Source organism: Oncorhynchus mykiss, chromosome 6 (assembly GCF_057628025.1).
Source record: "Oncorhynchus mykiss isolate SJ-2025 chromosome 6, ASM5762802v1, whole genome shotgun sequence".
Taxonomy (NCBI): Eukaryota; Metazoa; Chordata; class Actinopteri; order Salmoniformes; family Salmonidae; genus Oncorhynchus; species Oncorhynchus mykiss.
This window is the reverse complement of record NC_143027.1, coordinates 43632445-43648575: the sequence shown is the minus strand read 5'-3', so window position 1 is coordinate 43648575 and position 16131 is coordinate 43632445. Positions and strand designations below refer to the sequence as shown.

Here is a 16131-nt window from a genome sequence, read left to right as displayed (position 1 = left end):
TCCGTGATTGACTGTAGACCCTGCCACGCGAATGCTGCCATCAATCCACGGTTTCTGGTTTGGGAATGTTTTAATCGTTGCTATGGGAACGACATCTTCAACGCACGTTCTAATGAACTCGCTCACCGAATCAGCGTATTCGTCAATGTTGTTGTCTGGCGCAATACGAAACATATCCCAGTCCACGTGATGGAAGCAGTCTTGGAGTGTGGAATCAGATTGGTCGGACCAGCGTTGAACAGACCTCAGCGCGGGAGCTTCTTGTTTTAGTTTCTGTCTATAGGCAGGGATCAACAAAATGGAGTTGTGGTCAGCTTTTCCGAAAGGAGGGCGGGGCAGGGCCTTATATGCGTCGCGGAAGTTAGAATAGCAGTGATCCAAGGTGCAAATGTCATGCAATTCTGAGAGACTGTTTCTGTGTTTGATATAATCAGGCCCACATGACACACACACGTACAAACACATGCACAATCTGGCCAGTTCAGCTTTTCGCCAGGCTCCCTTTGCCTGGAGAAAATACTCTTTCTCCCTCTCCCGCCTCTTTTACTCTGCCATTTATCTGCCTGTGATGCGATGTGTCTGTCTGTCTACCCAACACAGTTTGACTGCAGGGGCCCACACGGGCATCATGCCCTCAGGCCAAACCATGGCTTGATGAGCCTGAGCCCGATTCATTTCTCACTTTTCTCTCATACGTTATCACTCCTTGTGATGTTTTTAGTAATTTCTCTCAACCTGGGTGAAATGTTGGTTGCTTGCCTAATCTTACAGTTTGTGACTCGGGTATGTAATTCAGTGACCTATAGCCTTGACCACAAGCACATGTCTTTCTCTCCCTCTTTTTCCTCAGTCTCTTCCTTTCCCCCTTTCTTCGTCCCCCCTCTCTCGCTCTTCTTTTCTGCCTTTCCTCTTTATCTCTGTTTCTCCTCTCAAGGGTACCTCAACACTATGACTCAGGTATTCACTTCACCTACTCATGGAGCAGTACAATTATGTTTGTATGCAAAGCGTGGAACACTGAGGTGGTGCTAGAGTATTAATTCAGGGTCGATGATTCAAAGGGGTTAAATGCGGAGGACACATTTCAGTTGAATGCATTCAGATGTACAACTGATTAGGTATCCCCCTTTCCATTATAATGTGGATGAATAGGCAGTGCCATACTACCTCCTAGTCTCCCTACATTAGACAATTACTACCATTCCAGCTTCAATCCGTTCCATCCCTTCCTTCCAGTCTCACTACACTATCACCACCAGCCTGGTAATCTTAGAATCCTGTTGTTCTGTTTGAATCGAGACAGACAGGGACCACTGTTAGAGCTACACAGGGGCCACTGTTGGAGGTACTGTTAGATCCAATTTCCCACACACAGCTTCTTGCCATTGTTCAAGGTATTCAAGATGTGTGATGAGAATCAACAACAACAACAACAATCATCTCCTGTTACTGTAGTCTGACTGTGGGTGAGATTGCTATAGACACCCACAGTCCCATAGATAGTATGATACATTACTGTATAATGTTCACGACACCTTCTACTCTCAGTATTCCTTTGATTGTATTGTAAATAAATTCAGGTCATGAGTAGGGCAAAGACCTGTCAGTTGTCAGTCTAGCTTTGTATTAAGGCATTTGACAAACACACGCATGCGCAGACACACACAAAATAGCGACGAGCTGCCCAGTGACATGAGTCTGTTGAGCTAAATGCCTTCTATGCTCGCTTTGAGGCCAGCAACAATTAACCATGCATGAGAGCACCAGCTGTTCTAGATGACTGTGTGATCACGCTCTCCATAGCAAAAGTGAAACAGGTTACGCCAAGGTAACACCTGTCTAAATGACTATTGCCTCACATCTGTAGCCATGAAATGCTTTGAAAGGCTGATCATGGTTCACATCAACACCATCCTCTCAGACACCCTGGACCCACTCCAATTTGCATACCTCCCCAACATACGGCCCTAATAGATTAACAGATGATGCAATCTCTATTGCACACCACACTACCCTCAGATCCTCAAACATTTCTACAGATGCATGATTGAGAGCATCTTGACTGGCTGCATCACCGCTTAGTGTGGCAACTGCTTGGCATCCAACCGCAAGGTGCTACAGAGGGTAATGGGTACACCCCAGTAAATCACTGGGGCTGAGCTCCTTGCCATCCAGGACTTCTATAAAAGTCATAGACTGTTCTCTCTGCTACCGCACGGCAAGCGGTACCAATGCACAAAATCTGGAACCAACAGGACCCTGATCAGCTTCTACCCCCTTATGGCTTATAAGACTAAATAGTTAGTTAAATAGTTAACCTGGACAATCTGCATTGACCATTTTTGAACTAACTTATTTGATTCACATACACCGCTGCTACTGTTTATTATCTATCCGGTTGCCAAGTATATATTGTATATAGCCAAGTTATAGTTACTCATTGTGCATTTATTATTACTTGTATTATTACATGCCATTAAATTTCTATTATTGCTCTATTTTCTATCTCTCTCTGCATTATTGGGAAGGTTCTGAAAGTAAGCATTTCACTTCTACACCTGTTGTTTACAAAGCATGTGGAAAATAAAATTAGATTTGATTTTGATGTGACACACACATTCACTATAGAAGGAGCTTGAGGAGGCAAGCTATATCCGTACATTGTGGAATAATGTTCTCTGTGTAATTGCCCTCAAGGGCAAGAACGACAGTTTAATGGTTAAACACTCAGTCAATGGTGTTGTTAACATTAGTCATTCTTCAACCTGCGCAAATTCAGTCTACAACATGATGGCATGGCTAAAGATGCTATCATCATGAAAGATTACGTTACCATGAGTTAAGTACAATAAGACGCCAATCTCTCTCTATACACAGGGCTACAGTATGTACAGAATCACAACCAGGGCTCTCTCTTAACCAAGTAATGGCTGTAGACTCCTATGACGAGTCGAGTCTGCAGCCATGCCTGAGGGTACCCCCTCTAAACACAGGGCTATCTACAAAGCCACAACCATGCTTTCTCTATACTACACAGCCACAATTGGATGCCTCTTATGTGCTTTATTGTGGCTTCCACTATTAGATTGCTGCTCATTGTGCACAAATCCTCTGTAATTATAGGATTCATAAAACGCCAGGCTGCCTGCTTGAGCACACTATTAAATAAACACATACGATGACAAAAAAATAATAGATGCTAGGCAAATAAACCCTGGTAATGTTATGGCTGTGGCTGAATGATGATCCGATAGGGTGAGTTTCTCCAAGGTCACAACAAAACAGAGGAGTGATTGGTTGGTTTACACTGTGCATCTCAATGCCGTGGCACCAAGTAGGATTACACCTGCTTTACACAGGAATCAGGTAGAGAGGGCCCTTACTCTGACAGCGAACAGGTAGTTGCAATGTATTAAAATAATGAATAAGAAGTGTTCATTGAGTCGAGTAGATTTTGGTTGAGCTCAGGTGTGTAAACGTACAGTATTGTACTGGAGTCAGATAGGTTAAAAAAGAATATGACAAACATTGCAGTAAATATGATGAAGGACACAAACTGTGTGTTCGTGCTATATATGCCTCCTTCTAACTCTGCAGCTCTGTGTTTACACAGAGAATAGGAAAAGCCTTTTTGTGTTACTGGTGTTAGAATAGCAGTGTCTAGTGTAACAGTAACTAGTGTTGTTTGTCACTACAGTTATTACATAAATATAAGGGGAACTTAATGGTGAAGTGTTATCGAATAGGATAACTATAGAGCAATTACAGGGTTACTACACAGTTAAGAACAACTTCATCTTAAGTGTTACCCAGCCTTTCCCATAGTTCTCACTTCCCCTTTAAAGGGATAGGTAATTAAGTATTTTTCCCACTTATCCTAAGTCACATGGAGACCATTTATGTATCTGTGTGGTAGCATATTGTTAGCATAGCACAATTGCAGGAAATCTGCAGGAACTACTACTAACTACTAACTACTAGCTCTTCTCAAAAGCAGGGAACAAAGCTATACATAGTAATCAATATGTTACACATATTCACTTTACTGATAATCATATGAAACGAGATTCTATCCACTTCCTCATTCTCTCTCGTTGTCGCATAGAGACGTAAACTCAGCAAAAAAAGAAACAACTTTCAGGACAATGTCTTTCAAAGATAATTCGAAAAAATCTAAATAACTTCAAAGATCTTCATTGTAAAAGGTATAAACACTGTTTCCCATGCTTGTTCAATAAACAATTAATGAACATGCACCTGTGGAATGCTTGTTAAGACACTAACAGCTTACAGACGTTAGGCAATTAAGGTCACAGTTATGAAAACTTAGAACACTAAAAAAAGAAAATAAAGATGCCCACTGTTCGCAATAATCTGAGAGAGGCTGGACTGAGGGCTTGTAGGCCTGTCGAAAGGCAGGCAACAATGTCACCTATGGGCACAATCCCACCGTCGCTGGACCAGACAGGACTGGCAAAAAGTGTTCTTCACTGACGAGTCGCGGTTTTGTCTCACCAGGGGTGATGGTCGGATTTGCGTTTATCGTCAAAGGAATGAGTGTTACACCGAGGCCTGTACTCTGGAGCGGGATCGATTTGGAGGTGTAGGGTCCGTCATGGTCTGTGGCGGTGTGTCACAGCATCATCGGACTGTGCTTGCAGTCAATCTCAACACTGTGCGTTACAGGGAAGACATCCTCCTCCCTCATGTGGTACCCTTCCTGCAGGCTCATCCTGACATGACTCCCGAGCATGACAATGGCACCAGCCAAACTGCTTGTTCTGTGTGTGATTTCCTGCAAGACAGGAATGTCAGTGTTCTGCCATGGCCAGCGAAGGGCCCGGAACTCAATCCCATTGAGCATGTCTGGAACCTGTTGGATCGGAGGGTGAGGGCTAGGGCCATTCCCCCCAGAAATGTCTGGGATCTTGCAGGTGCCTTGGTGGAAGAGTGGGGTAACATCTCACAGCAAGAACTGGAGAAACCGGTACAATCCATGAGGAGGAGATGCACTGCAGTACTTACTGCAGCTGTGGGCCACACTTTTGATTTTGACCCCACCTTTTTTTGCTGAGTTTATATAGCTCGCAACGTTTTATCTGTCTTTTCATTGAGTCTGTGAGCGCACGTGCAGCGCTATTGAGACAGATACAATGTTGAGATCTCTATACATCTCTATGCGACAACGGGACAGGATGAGGAAGTGGATAGAATCTTGTTTCATACAGTGGTTCCTCCTTTAAAAGTTGCGTCATACTGCGTCATTTAATTGTCAGCCGTTTTTTCTGTTACTTTTTTTATATTTTATTATTAAACTGCGCCATTGGAAACAGTTTTTGCTCTCCTGCGTCGCCAGTCGGCTTCTCTGTCGCCAGTACGCACTCCTTACAACCTGTAAATGATCTCCCAAAGGAGATGTGGGTGTGGAGTCAGGCGCAGGAAGTTTCGAAAAGGGCGTTTAATAAACAAGTCCAAAGAACAGGAAAGAACAGGACTACAACATTAGCACCAAACCACCCAGACACCATCCGTGTCCCGATTCTTCAAAATCGAACCCAGAAGCAGACCAGGACAAGGAGAGTAGGAAGAAGGTGAGTATTTATTTACAAGTGAATGTGAATGGGTAGATATATCCAGGTGGTGTAGCGGGAAGCGGTGGTGAGTTGATGGGAGTAAATAGGTGGATCCAATGGGGAAGCGGAATCCTCTGACGATCAGGCGGGAATGGGGTAAATGATCCGGGTGAGTAACTGAAGACAGAACAAACAGAGGTAAGTTCAAGGCAAGCAATACGTAACAAACAACAAAACAAATTCTATCCAACTTGAGGCTGATACTCTATCCAACTTGAGGCTGGCACAACATACTGTTCATGGCTAACGATCCGGCAGGGAATGGATGTCAGGTCAGAGCTTTTGAAGGGGAGAGGTGATGATCAGGACAGGTGTGCAGATTACTGATGGGATACAAGTGAGGGTGTTCACATCGATGTTCACATCGATCTCCCAACAAGCTAATTCGCCCGGCAACCAGACAAGGTGCGTTCCAGGACACTGGAAACACACTCCAGGACAGAAACACAGGCAAACACAGACTCAGGAAGCAGGATTCGTGACAATCCGGGGAAAAACACACCTGTTCAACAGAACCCAAAAAAACACAACCCAAAACTAAATGACAGCAAACGAAACAATCCCGCACAAAACCCAGAGGAAATGGCGAGATGTAAATACCCCCCCTAATTACTCAAATAGAACACAAGTGAAACACAAGACAGAGATAACCAAATGAAAAAGAAAAAGGATCGGTGGCAGCTAGTAGACCTGCGACGACGACCGCCAAGCTCTGCCCGAACAGGGAGAGGAGCCACCTTCGGTGGAAGTCGTGACACAACCAATCCCCATGCTTGCCCCAGAGCAGCACTAAATAGTGCTAAAATAGTCGTAGAATTTGATTCTAACTTTATAGGCTCTTTAATAAATAATAATAATAATAATTAATACATTTTTAATAAATCCTCTTCGTGCTAGGGGGCAGTATTTTCATTTTTGGAAAAAAAACGTTCCCGTATTCAACGGGATATTTTGTCAGGAAAAGATGCTAGAATATGCACATAATTGACAGCTTTCGGTAGAAAACACTCTTAACGTTTCCAAAACTGTAAAGATATTGTCTGTGAGTATAACAGAACTGATGTTGCAGAAGAAAGCCTGAGAAAAATCCAATCCGGAAGTGCCCCAGGTTTTGAAAGCGCTGCGTTCCAATGACTCCCTATTCAGCTGTGAATGTACCATCAACGAGCTTACGCTTTCTACGTATTCCCCAAGGAATACGTAAAAAGCGTAGTTTTACGCATTTCTGTTGAAGAATAGCAGTAGGTGGCCACATTGCGTAAGTGGTCACATGGTGGCTCCGAAAGAGATTCTCGCGGAAAATACAGAGGTAGCCATTACTCCAATCGGTCCTCCTGAAAAACGAATTGTCCCGACGGCTATATTATCGAATAGATATTAGAAAAACTCCTTGAGGATTGATTATAAACAACGTTTGCCATGTTTCTGTCGATATTATGGAGCTAATTTTGAATATTTTTCGCCGTTGTGGTGACCGCAATTTCTGGGCGATTTCTCAGCCAAACGTGAAGAACAAACGGAGCTATTTCACCTACAACAAATTATCTTTTGGGAAAAAATGAACTTTGGCTGTCTACCTGGGAGTCTCGTGAGTGAAAACATCCGAAGTTCATCAAAGGTAAACGATTTAATTTGATTGCTTTTCTGATTTCCGTGACAAGGTTGCCTGCTGCTAGCAAGGCATAATGCTAGGCTATCGATAAACTTACACAAATGCATGTCTAGCGTTGGCTGTAAACCATATTTTGAAAATCTGAGATGACAGGTTGATTAACAAAAGGCTAAGCTGTGTTCCAATATATTTAACTTGTGATTTTCATGAATAGGAATATTTTCTAGGAAGATTTATGTCCGTTGCGTTATGCTAATTCGTGTCAGGCGATGATTACGGTCCCGGATCCGGGTTTGAGAGTCACAAGAATTAACAGCACATTACTCAACACTAGTGAGACTCATTTTGTCCATGGTAGGCCTACAGTATATCGGGGGAGAAAAAATTCAATGACGTGACTCTCTGCCAATAATTACATTTAGAGGAGTGGAGGACTCTAAATTAATATCTAAGGGGCATTTTCCATTAGGATCTGTGAGAATATCTGAGACGCTTCTGAGACGCATCAATAATAATTGCTTTGTTTAAAAATAAACAATATTCTGGAGATTTTGTTTTCATTTAACCTAGAGTGAGAGAGAAAAGGGTAATTCTTGAACATGGGGTGAGATATTCTCACGAATCTGTAAATATAGCCAGTTTGGTATTCAGAAAGGTTTCTCAAGAAATAAATCAAACTTGATTATTTAGCAGACATCACGTGCTTATGTTCATGAAGATGATGAGCGATCGGCAAAGGCAATCTATAATCTGCTGGCATCATGGCACAACATCAACATCACTCTATTTACAGTCAGGAGACAGTTGTTGAAACTTGCGTGGACTTGGAAAGGCTTGGTAAGAAATGTTTTATGCAGTTTACGTCGGAAGTTTACATACACTTAGGTTGGAGTCATTTACAACTCGTTTTTCAACCACTCCACAAATGTCTTGTTAACAAACTATAGTTTTGGCAAGTCGGTTAGGACATCTACTTTGTGCATTCCAAAAATTGTTTACAGACAGATTATTTCACTGATAATTCACTGTATCACAGTGGGTCAGAAGTTTACATAAACTAAGATGACTGCCTTTAAACAGCTAGGATAAATTCCAGAAAATGATGTCATCGCTTTAGAAGCTTCTGATAGGCTAATTGACATCATTTGAGTCAATTGGAGGTGTACCAATTTCAAGGCCTACCTTCAAACTCAGTGCCTCTTTCCTTGACATCATGGGAAAATCTAAAGAAATCTGCCAAGACCTCAGAATTTGTTTTTGTAGAACTCCACAAGTCTGGTTCATCCTTGGGAGCAATTCCCAAGTGCCTGAAGGTACCAAGTTCATCTGTACAAACAATAGTACGCAAGTATAAACACCATGGGACCATGTAGCCGTCATACCGCTCAGGAAGGAGACACGTTCTGTCTCCTAGAGATGAACGTACTTTTGTGCAAAAAGTGCAAATCAATCCCAGAACCACAGCAAAGGACCTTGTGAAGATGCTGGAGGAAACAGGTACAAAGTATCTATAGCCACAGTAAAACGAGTCCTATATTGCCATAACCTGAAAGCCGCTCAGCAAGGAAGAAGCCACTGCTCCAAAACCACCTTAAAAAAGCCCGACTACGGTTTGGAACTTGTGACGACCCTCCCACTCTGTCTGCCGTATTCTGTCTTTGTTCTTGTTTCCTTTGTTCTTTGTTCTTGCCGGTGGGCGGAGTTGGGAGGGTCGTCAGCTACATGGGAAACACCTGGGCCAGGTGTGTCCCAGGATAAATAGACCTCTTCCACATTCATGAAAGAGACTCTCTCCATGCAGACACATTTGAAGATTGTGTTGTGGTTCTTGGTGGCCTTTTGTTTGTTTGCTTTGTATATTTTCCTTAGTTGCTTTAGTTAATAAATATATATTTTGTTACTCCTTATCTCCATGTTGTCTCCCTTTGTTACGGGCTTTGAGCCGGTTCGTGACAGGAACTGCACATGGGGACAAATATCGTACTTTTTGGAGAAATGTCCTCTGGTCTGATGAAACAAAATTAGAACTGTTTGTCCATAATGACCATCGTTATGTTTGGAGGAAAAAGGGGGACGCTTGCAAGCCGAAGAACACCATCCCAACCATGAAGCACGGGGGTGGCAACATCATGTTGTGGGGGTGCTTTGCTGCAGGAGGGATTGGTACACTTCACAAAATAGATGAGGCAGGAAAATTATGTGGATATATTGAAGCAACATCTCAAAACATCAGTCAGAAAGTTAAAGCTTGGTCGCAAGTGGGTCTTCCAAATGAACAATGACCCCAAGCATACTTCCAAAGTTGTGGCAAAATGGCTTAAGGACAACAAAGCCAAGGTATTTGAATGGCCATCACAAAGCCCTGACTTCAATTCTAGAGAAACTATGTTTGCAGAACTGAAAAAGCGTGTGCGAGCAAGGAGGCCTACACACCTGACTCAGTTACACCAGCTTTGTCAGGAGGACTAGACCAAAATTCCCACCTTATTGTGGAAGGCTGCCTGAAACATTTGACGGCAATGTTACCAACTACTAATTGAGTGTATGTAAACTTCTGACCCATTGGGAATGTGATGAAAGAAATAAAAGCTGAAATAAATAATTCTCTAATATTATTCTGACATTTCACATTCTTAAAATAAAGTGGTGATCCTAACTGACCTAAGAATTTTTACAAAAATTAAATGTCAGGATTTTTGAAAAACTGAGTTTAAATGTATTTGGCTAAGGTGTATGTTAACTTCTGACTTCCGACTTCATTACAGACTCAGTCAGAGAGCGGTTGAAAAGTCAATGAAGACACTTGTCATTTGGTTCAAGCATGCTCTGAGTACACGTTCTAGTAATCTTTCTGGCCCCGCGGCCTTGTGAATGTTGACCTGTTTTAAATGTCTTGCTCACATCGACTACGGAGAGCATGATTATATTGTCGTCCAGAACAGCTGTGGCTCTCATGCATGCTTCAGTGTTGCTTGCCTCAAAGCTAGCATAAAAGGCTTTTAGATCGTCTGGTAGGCTCGCATCACTGGGAAGCACATGGCTGGATTTCCATTTGTAGTCCGTAATAGTTTGCAAGCCCTGCCACATCCACATCATTAAATAAAAGAATCGTCATCAATTTCGATGTGAGTAATCGCTGTTCTGATGTCCAGAAGCTATTTTCGATCGTAAGAGATGGCAGCAGCAACTTTATGTTCAATATAAATTACAAATAATCCCTCCAGCGCTATTATTTCAACAGAAAGTGGGGTTCATACAGATTTTCCTCCGTAAGCTACTGTGCAAATAAAAAGGTAAGGTCTTTTTTTTTTCTATCAACATTTTTATCAGGACAGTAGCTTCCGGGAAGAAAATCTGTATGAACCCAGCTTTACAATGAAATAATGGTGCCGGAGGGGATGGTTGCTTTTTTACGTGCTCCTAACCAACTGTGCAATTTTGTTTTTTTGCCATTGTTTGTAACTTATTTAGTTGGAGCACTTCATGCTATTCCCTTCAAACCAGTGTTTTTGCTCTTCCACATGTAGCCCTCTGGCATACATAAGTCTTTCTACGTACAGTACATGTTCAGGACAGGGGGTATAACTTATTTTCGAGCCAGTCATTCTGTGTAAGGTTGGGGAGAGATAAAGAACAATGGACCACATCTCAAGTGATATGCATCCAGATCTTCACCATGCATTGTAAAGCTACAAAAATAATAAACATAATTTAGTTTTATTTCCACGGCAAAAGGTCAATCCTTGTATGACGAAAATATGTCATTGTTAAATCGTAACAGTGTTCAATCATATACTGTGGTGTGATTTTTTGCCTTTGCCTATATGGCATGTGCTTCTATTAATGTCCTTGTTGAGTCACCTTGGATAAAGTATTTAAAATATGTTTTGCCTTAACTTTTAAATGGGTATTATAGGTAGATACTTGATTTATCCAAAAGTATAGTACTATTTGTTTTCTTCTAACAAGGAATTGCTAGACACCTTTGAGACATCTTGAAGTACCATGCACACATTCTCCCAACAGGTGAACGCAATATTTTCACCCTAAAGAAAAGCAAGTACCCTTTGCACTGAAAAACATTTTTTGACCCCTAAAGTCATGGTCACAAAATAGATGGGTATTTGAGGCTGCCCAGTTAGTACACTGTGACCAAAAAGTAATATGGCCATTTTGGGTTTTATGAACAGTGAAACACAACTTTTTACTGCAGCATACTGTCAATTATGGTGCATTGTGGAAACATTGTCTGGGCAGGGCAAAGAATTGCTGTATTTTAACAGTACCATACAGTATCTTTGGAGCACCAAAAACGTATTGACCACTAGTGGGTGCACGGTATTGTTGTTTCTGACTCATTAACATATTTTGAGGCATGCCTTGAATGAGACTATACAGTGGGCAGAAAAGTATTTAGTCAGCCACCAATTGTGCAAGTTCTCCCACTTAAAAAGATGAGAGAGGCCTGTAATTTTCATCGTAGGTACACTTCAACTATGACAGACAAAATTATTTTAAAAAATCCAGAAAATCACATTGTAGGATTTGTAATGAATTTATCTGCAAAATAAGTATTACTAGGGTGCTGCCAGCAATTTTTTTCCTAATTATCTAGCAAATCTCCATTTTGGGTGAGATTTACATTGTGACTAAAATGATCCTATTTACACTTTATAGTCAATTTTGACACTTTGACACAGAATAATTGTTTCTGACTCAATGGCACTAAGACCGTTTTTGAGTCACACTTTATAAACTCTGCAAAAAAAGAAACATCCTTTCACTGTCAACCGAGTTCATTTTCGGCAAATTTAACATGTTTTAAATATTTGTATGTACATAACAAGATTCAACTGAACAAGTTCCACAGACATGTGACTAACAGAAATGGAATGTGTCCCTGAACAAAGGGGGGTCAAAATCCAAAATAACAGTCAGTGTGGTGTGGCCACCAGCTGCATTAAGTACTGCAGTGCATCTCGTCCTCATGGACTGCACCAGATTTGCCAGTTTTGCTGTGAGATATTACCCCACTCTTCCACCAAGGCCCTAGCCCTCAACCTCTGATCCAACAGGTCCCAGACGTGCTCAATGGGATTGAGATATGGGCTCTTCACTGGCCATGGCAGAACTCTGACATTCCTTTCTTGCAGAAAAACACGCACAGAACGAGCAGTTTGGCTGGTGGCATTGTCATGCTGGAGGGTCATGTCCGGATGAGCCTGCAGGAAGGGTGCCACATGAGGGAGGAAGATGTCTTCCCTGTAACGCACAGCGTTGAGATTGACTGCAATGACAACAAGCTCAGTCCGATGATGCTGTGACACACCGCCCCAGACCTTGATGGACCCTCCACCTCCAAATCAATCTCACGAGTACAGGCCTCGGTGTAACGCTCATTCCTTCGACGATAAACTGATGGAGGGATTGTGCGTTCCTGGTGTAACTTGGGCAGTTTTTGTTGGCATCCTGTACCTGTCCCGCAGGTGTGATGTTCGGATGTACGATCCTATGCAGGTGTTGTTCCACGTGGTCTGCCACTGCAAGGATCAAATCAAATCAAATGTATTTATATAGCCCTTTTCTTACATCAGCTGATATATCAAAGTGCTGTACAGAAACACAGCCTAAAACCCCAAACACCAAGCAATGCAGGTGTAGAAGCACGGTGGCTAGGAAAAACTCCCTAGAAAGGCCAAAACCTAGGAAGAAACCTAGAGAGGAACCAGGCTATGAGGGGTGGCTAGTCCTCTTCTGGCTGTGCCGGGTGGAGATTATAACAGAACATGGCCAAGATGTTCATAAATGACCAGCATGGTCAAATAATAATAATCACAGTAGTTTTCGAGGATGCAACAAGTCAGCACCTCAGGAGTAAATGTCAGTTGGCTTTTCATAGCCAAACATTGAGAGTATCTCTACCGCTCCTGCTGTCTCTAGAGAGTTGAAAACAGCAGGTCTGGGACAGGTAGCACATCCGGTGAACAGGTCAGGGTTACATAGCCGCAGGCAGAACAGTTGAAACTGGATGATCAGCTGTCCGTTCTTGCAGCATCCCTAAGGCACGTTCACTCAGATGAGCAGGGACCCTGGGCATCTTTCTTTTGGTGTTTTTCAGAGTCAGTAGAAAGGCCTCTTTCGTGTCCTAAGTTTCCAAAACTGTGACCTTAATTGCCAAACGTTTGTAAGCTGTTAGTGTCTTAATGACCGTTCCACAGGTGCAAGTTCATTAATTGTTCATGATTCATTGAACAAGCATTGAAAACAGTGTTTAAACCCTTTTTAATGAAGATCTGTGAAGTTATTTGGATTTTTACAAATTATATTTTGCTGAGTTTATATAGGGTCTTAAATGATCTATTTATGCATCTGTTTAATGTGTTACTTAAGGTCAAAGGTGAACGTATTACTGAACATTCATAATTTAGAATAATCATACATGTTGGGAAGGTAGAGAAGATAATGATTGTTTTGGTACACTTATATGTGGAGGTATTGAGAGTAGCCACTGAGCTCATTTTGAATAGAGAAAATGAAAAAGAAAGCAAGTAGTTTTCAATTTAAAGCTAATTTCAATATATTTATAACATTGAAAGGGGTATGCTCGCTACAAAATATATAACATAATTCAAGTGTTCAGTACAACATCCTCTACACCATGGTTCCCCAACTGTGTTTTTTTGGCTCCCCAAATTGTATTGTTGGACATAAGACTGTAAAAACACAATTGAAATCAACTCCAAGTGATTTTAATTCTGTAAGTCTGTTCCCAAGTATTTCCATGCATAATAATGCTGACAGGGTTTGAAATGATTATATTTGAGTCAAATTTTATATCTGTTTGGGCTCCTTGTGGTCAATTTGCAGTCCAAAAATTATTTGTAATTATGTTCTGGCCCCCCCGATCATCCACTCAAGAAGAAAATTGGCCGCAGCTGATCTAGTTGATGATCCCTGCACTACACTAACCTACAATAGATGTAATGGGTCTAGTATCACTCTGTAGAGTTCAATTGTGATGTTAGATAAAAAACAACACCAATATGTTACAGAACATTGGCAATAAGCAAGACTGTAAAAATGCAGCTTTATGTTGTTAGCTGTTTATTTTTTCAATCGTTTCATGTGGTTGTACAGTGATGAACTCTTCCCAGGTGAATTACTCTGTCTTGATTAAGATTTGAGAGCACGTATTTCCCCACACTGGCTAACCGCATCACTTCACAGTGATAAATGAGATTGAGTTTGAAAAGCAATATTGGTTTCGAAATCTTTTTTTTTTACTGACAGACACTCCATATACCTCGCAAATATCCCTGGACGAATTAGCAAACCAAGAACCCATCTATCTTAACTGTGGATCTTACCTCACCTGTGTGCTTTTTTTCATCAGCGTTTTTCATATATCATACTAACTTTTCTCCATACCTGTATTATTATACAGACTGACTGAGGCAAATGACTTAAACTGGCTGTGTGATGTCAGATTTCGGTTTACGATGAAGTTATTACAAGGTAAATGAAACCCAAGTTTCCACAGAAGTAATATTACATTTTGACGGAAAACCCTGGACAGATACAAATACAGCTGGACAGCTACAGTGTATTCAGAATGCATTAATACCCCTTGACTTATTCCACATTTTGTTGTGCCTGAATTCAAAATGTATTAAATTGATTTTTTCTCTCACCTATCTACACACAATTTCACATGACAAAGTGAAAATCTGTTTTTAGATTATTATGTTTTTTTTAATTGAATATGAAATACAGAAATATGTAATTATCCACACCCCTGAGTCATTACTTTGTAGAATCACCTCAAAATTATTCAAGTTCTGTTAAATTGGACAACCATTTTCAGGTCTCCAGGTCAAGTGTAACTCGGCCACTCAGGAACATTCACTGTCTTCTTGGTAAGCAACTCCAGTGTTGATATGGTCTTGTGATTTAGGTAATTGTCCCTCTGAAAAGTGAATTAATCTCCCAGTGTCTTATGGAAAGAGGACTGAACCAGGTTTTTCTCTAGGATTTTGCCTGTACTTAGCTCCATTCCGTTTTTTCCTGAAAAACTCCAATGTCCTTAACGATTAGAAGCATACCCATAACATGATGCAGCCACCACAATGCTTGAAAATATGGAGAGTGGTACTCAGTAATCTGTTGTAAAGTCACCAACCATCCTTCCTCTCTGGCAACTGAGTTAGAAAGGACACCTGTATCTTTGTAGTGAATGGGTGTATTGATACACCATCCAAAGAATAATTAATAACTTCATCATGCATGCATGCTCATCTACCAACAGGTTGTTAACCCTTGTGTGGTGTTCATGTTTTTGTTATTTACCCAATGTTCACAGGTCTAATGGACCCACAATGACTTAAACTGGCTGTGTGATGTCAGATTTCGGTTTACGATGAAGTTATTACAAGGTAAATGAAACCCATGTAAAGTTTCCACAGAAGTAATATTACATTTTGACGGAAAACCCTGGACAGATACAAATACAGCTGGACAGCTACAGTGTATACACCATCCAAAGAATAATTAATAACTTCATCATGCATGCATGCTCATCTACCAACAGGTTGTTAACCCTTGTGTGGTGTTCATGTTTTTGTTATTTACCCAATGTTCACAGGTCTAATGGACCCACAATGACTTAAACTGGCTGTGTGATGTCAGATTTCGGTTTACGATGAAGTTATTACAAGGTAAATGAAACCCATGTAAAGTTTCCACAGAAGTAATATTACATTTTGACGGAAAACCCTGGACAGATACAAATACAGCTGGACAGCTACAGTGTATACACCATCCAAAGAATAATTAATAACTTCATCATGCATGCATGCTCATCTACCAACAGGTTGTTAACCCTTGTGT

The 16131-nt window shown here is 41.3% G+C and overlaps 1 long non-coding RNA gene across 1 annotated transcript; it reads right to left on the bottom strand.

Annotated features, from left to right (window-relative positions):
• Window positions 1-5581: 5581 nt before the first annotated feature.
• Window positions 5582-6017, bottom strand: LOC149982865 (uncharacterized). Its single transcript, XR_016496920.1, has 2 exons — window positions 5868-6017; window positions 5582-5750 (listed from the first exon to the last, which is right to left on the bottom strand). It is a non-coding gene; the product is annotated as an uncharacterized LOC149982865 (long non-coding RNA).
• Window positions 6018-16131: the final 10114 nt, after the last annotated feature.